A 5000-nucleotide genomic window follows, 5' to 3' on the forward strand; every position below is an offset into this window, starting at 1 on the left:
GCTGTTCGCCGCTCGCCGCTCGCTCGCGCAGCCAAAAATGGCCAGTTTTGGCCCGTTTTTGGGCTGTTTTGGCCTGTTTTTGGTCTGTTCTGGCGTGGCGCGGTGACCGTCGTGAGCGGAGCAAAACGTCAGCCATCTCAGCACCTTGGAACCCCCCGGGTGGCACAGGGCTGGATGGGGCTTTCGTATAGCAGGGACGGTGCTGCCTCACGCTTCGCTCGCTGTTCGCCGCTCGCCGCTCGCTCGCGCAACCTAAAATGGCCAGTTTTGGCCCGTTTTTGGGCTGTTTTGGCCTGTTTTTGGTCCGTTCTTGCGTGGCACGGCGACCGTCGTGAGCGGAGCAAAACGTCAGCCATCTCAGCACCCTGGAACCCCCCGGGTGGCACAGGGCTGGATGGGGCTTTCGTATAGCAGGGACGGTGCTGCCTCTCGCTTCGCTCGCTGTTCGCCGCTCACCGCTCGCTCGCTCAGCCAAAAATGGCCAGTTTTGGCCCGTTTTTGGGCTGTTTTGGCCTGTTTTTGGTCCGTTCTTGCATGGCGCGGTGACCGTCGTGAGCGGAGCAAAACGTCAGCCATCTCAGCACCCTGGAACCCCCCGGGTGGCACAGGGCTGGATGGGGCTTTCGTATAGCAGGGACGGTGCTGCCTCACGCTTCGCTCGCTGTTCGCCGCTCGCCGCTCGCTCGCGCAGCCAAAAATGACCAGTTTTGGCCCGTTTTTGGGCTGTTTTGGCCTGTTTATGGTCCGTTCTTGCGTGGTGCGGTGACCGTCGTGAGCGGAGCAAAACGTCAGCCATCTCAGCACCCTGGAACCCCCCGGGTGGCACAGGGCTGGATGGGGCTTTCGTATATAGCAGGGACGGTGCTGCCTCTCGCTTCGCTCGCTGTCCGCCGCTCGCCGCTCGCTCGCGCAGCCAAAAATGGCCAGTTTTGGCCCGTTTTTGGGCCGTTTTAGCCAGTTTTTGGCCTGTTCTTGCATTGCGCGGTGACCGTCGAGAGCGGAGCAAAACGTCAGCCATCTCAGCACCCTGGAACCCCCCGGGTGGCACAGGGCTGGATGGGGCTTTCGTATAGCAGGGACGGTGCTGCCTCTCGCTTCGCTCGCTGTCCGCCGCTCGCCGCTCGCTCGTGCAGCCAAAAATGGCCAGTTTTGGCCCGTTTTTGGGCCGTTTTGGCCAGTTTTTGGCCTGTTCTTGCATTGCGCGGTGACCGTCGAGAGCGGAGCAAAACGTCAGCCATCTCAGCACCCTGGAACCCCCCGGGTGGCACAGGGCTGGATGGGGCTTTCGTATAGCAGGGACGGTGCTGCCTCTCGCTTCGCTCGCTGTCCGCCGCTCGCCGCTCGCTCGTGCAGCCAAAAATGGCCAGTTTTGGCCCGTTTTTGGGCCGTTTTGGCCAGTTTTTGGCCTGTTCTTGCATTGCGCGGTGACCGTCGAGAGCGGAGCAAAACGTCAGCCATCTCAGCACCCTGGAACCCCCCGGGTGGCACAGGGCTGGATGGGGCTTTCGTATAGCAGGGACGGTGCTGCCTCTCGCTTCGCTCGCTGTCCGCCGCTCGCCGCTCGCTCGTGCAGCCAAAAATGGCCAGTTTTGGCCCGTTTTTGGGCCGTTTTGGCCAGTTTTTGGCCTGTTCTTGCATTGCGCGGTGACCGTCGAGAGCGGAGCAAAACGTCAGCCATCTCAGCACCCTGGAACCCCCCGGGTGGCACAGGGCTGGATGGGGCTTTCGTATAGCAGGGACGGTGCTGCCTCTCGCTTCGCTCGCTGTCCGCCGCTCGCCGCTCGCTCGTGCAGCCAAAAATGGCCAGTTTTGGCCCGTTTTTGGGCCGTTTTGGCCAGTTTTTGGCCTGTTCTTGCATTGCGCGGTGACCGTCGAGAGCGGAGCAAAACGTCAGCCATCTCAGCACCCTGGAACCCCCCGGGTGGCACAGGGCTGGATGGGGCTTTCGTATAGCAGGGACGGTGCTGCCTCTCGCTTCGCTCGCTGTCCGCCGCTCGCCGCTCGCTCGTGCAGCCAAAAATGGCCAGTTTTGGCCCGTTTTTGGGCCGTTTTGGCCAGTTTTTGGCCTGTTCTTGCATTGCGCGGTGACCGTCGAGAGCGGAGCAAAACGTCAGCCATCTCAGCACCCTGGAACCCCCCGGGTGGCACAGGGCTGGATGGGGCTTTCGTATAGCAGGGACGGTGCTGCCTCTCGCTTCGCTCGCTGTCCGCCGCTCGCCGCTCGCTCGTGCAGCCAAAAATGGCCAGTTTTGGCCCGTTTTTGGGCCGTTTTGGCCAGTTTTTGGCCTGTTCTTGCATTGCGCGGTGACCGTCGAGAGCGGAGCAAAACGTCAGCCATCTCAGCACCCTGGAACCCCCCGGGTGGCACAGGGCTGGATGGGGCTTTCGTATAGCAGGGACGGTGCTGCCTCTCGCTTCGCTCGCTGTCCGCCGCTCGCCGCTCGCTCGTGCAGCCAAAAATGGCCAGTTTTGGCCCGTTTTTGGGCCGTTTTGGCCAGTTTTTGGCCTGTTCTTGCATTGCGCGGTGACCGTCGAGAGCGGAGCAAAACGTCAGCCATCTCAGCACCCTGGAACCCCCCGGGTGGCACAGGGCTGGATGGGGCTTTCGTATAGCAGGGACGGTGCTGCCTCTCGCTTCGCTCGCTGTCCGCCGCTCGCCGCTCGCTCGTGCAGCCAAAAATGGCCAGTTTTGGCCCGTTTTTGGGCCGTTTTGGCCAGTTTTTGGCCTGTTCTTGCATTGCGCGGTGACCGTCGAGAGCGGAGCAAAACGTCAGCCATCTCAGCACCCTGGAACCCCCCGGGTGGCACAGGGCTGGATGGGGCTTTCGTATAGCAGGGACGGTGCTGCCTCTCGCTTCGCTCGCTGTCCGCCGCTCGCCGCTCGCTCGCGCAGCCAAAAATGGCCAGTTTTGGCCCGTTTTTGGGCCGTTTTGGCCAGTTTTTGGCCTGTTCTTGCATTGCGCGGTGACCGTCGAGAGCGGAGCAAAACGTCAGCCATCTCAGCACCCTGGAACCCCCCGGGTGGCACAGGGCTGGATGGGGCTTTCGTATAGCAGGGACGGTGCTGCCTCTCGCTTCGCTCGCTGTCCGCCGCTCGCCGCTCGCTCGTGCAGCCAAAAATGGCCAGTTTTGGCCCGTTTTTGGGCCGTTTTGGCCAGTTTTTGGCCTGTTCTTGCATTGCGCGGTGACCGTCGAGAGCGGAGCAAAACGTCAGCCATCTCAGCACCCTGGAACCCCCCCCGGGTGGCACAGGGCTGGATGGGGCTTTCGTATAGCAGGGACGGTGCTGCCTCTCGCTTCGCTCGCTGTCCGCCGCTCGCCGCTCGCTCGTGCAGCCAAAAATGGCCAGTTTTGGCCCGTTTTTGGGCCGTTTTGGCCAGTTTTTGGCCTGTTCTTGCATTGCGCGGTGACCGTCGAGAGCGGAGCAAAACGTCAGCCATCTCAGCACCCTGGAACCCCCCGGGTGGCACAGGGCTGGATGGGGCTTTCGTATAGCAGGGACGGTGCTGCCTCTCGCTTCGCTCGCTGTCCGCCGCTCGCCGCTCGCTCGTGCAGCCAAAAATGGCCAGTTTTGGCCCGTTTTTGGGCCGTTTTGGCCAGTTTTTGGCCTGTTCTTGCATTGCGCGGTGACCGTCGAGAGCGGAGCAAAACGTCAGCCATCTCAGCACCCTGGAACCCCCCGGGTGGCACAGGGCTGGATGGGGCTTTCGTATAGCAGGGACGGTGCTGCCTCTCGCTTCGCTCGCTGTCCGCCGCTCGCCGCTCGCTCGCGCAGCCAAAAATGGCCAGTTTTGGCCCGTTTTTGGGCCGTTTTGGCCAGTTTTTGGCCTGTTCTTGCATTGCGCGGTGACCGTCGAGAGCGGAGCAAAACGTCAGCCATCTCAGCACCCTGGAACCCCCCGGGTGGCACAGGGCTGGATGGGGCTTTCGTATAGCAGGGACGGTGCTGCCTCTCGCTTCGCTCGCTGTCCGCCGCTCGCCGCTCGCTCGTGCAGCCAAAAATGGCCAGTTTTGGCCCGTTTTTGGGCCGTTTTGGCCAGTTTTTGGCCTGTTCTTGCATTGCGCGGTGACCGTCGAGAGCGGAGCAAAACGTCAGCCATCTCAGCACCCTGGAACCCCCCGGGTGGCACAGGGCTGGATGGGGCTTTCGTATAGCAGGGACGGTGCTGCCTCTCGCTTCGCTCGCTGTCCGCCGCTCGCCGCTCGCTCGTGCAGCCAAAAATGGCCAGTTTTGGCCCGTTTTTGGGCCGTTTTGGCCAGTTTTTGGCCTGTTCTTGCATTGCGCGGTGACCGTCGAGAGCGGAGCAAAACGTCAGCCATCTCAGCACCCTGGAACCCCCCGGGTGGCACAGGGCTGGATGGGGCTTTCGTATAGCAGGGACGGTGCTGCCTCTCGCTTCGCTCGCTGTCCGCCGCTCGCCGCTCGCTCGTGCAGCCAAAAATGGCCAGTTTTGGCCCGTTTTTGGGCCGTTTTGGCCAGTTTTTGGCCTGTTCTTGCATTGCGCGGTGACCGTCGAGAGCGGAGCAAAACGTCAGCCATCTCAGCACCCTGGAACCCCCCGGGTGGCACAGGGCTGGATGGGGCTTTCGTATAGCAGGGACGGTGCTGCCTCTCGCTTCGCTCGCTGTCCGCCGCTCGCCGCTCGCTCGCGCAGCCAAAAATGGCCAGTTTTGGCCCGTTTTTGGGCCGTTTTGGCCAGTTTTTGGCCTGTTCTTGCATTGCGCGGTGACCGTCGAGAGCGGAGCAAAACGTCAGCCATCTCAGCACCCTGGAACCCCCCGGGTGGCACAGGGCTGGATGGGGCTTTCGTATAGCAGGGACGGTGCTGCCTCTCGCTTCGCTCGCTGTCCGCCGCTCGCCGCTCGCGCAGCCAAAAATGGCCAGTTTTGGCCCGTTTTTGGGCCGTTTTGGCCAGTTTTTGGCCTGTTCTTGCATTGCGCGGTGACCGTCGAGAGCGGAGCAAAACGTCAGCCATCTCAGCACCCTGGAACCCCCCGGG

Source organism: Musa acuminata, unplaced genomic scaffold (assembly GCF_036884655.1).
Source record: "Musa acuminata AAA Group cultivar baxijiao unplaced genomic scaffold, Cavendish_Baxijiao_AAA HiC_scaffold_466, whole genome shotgun sequence".
NCBI lineage: Eukaryota > Viridiplantae > Streptophyta > Magnoliopsida > Zingiberales > Musaceae > Musa > Musa acuminata.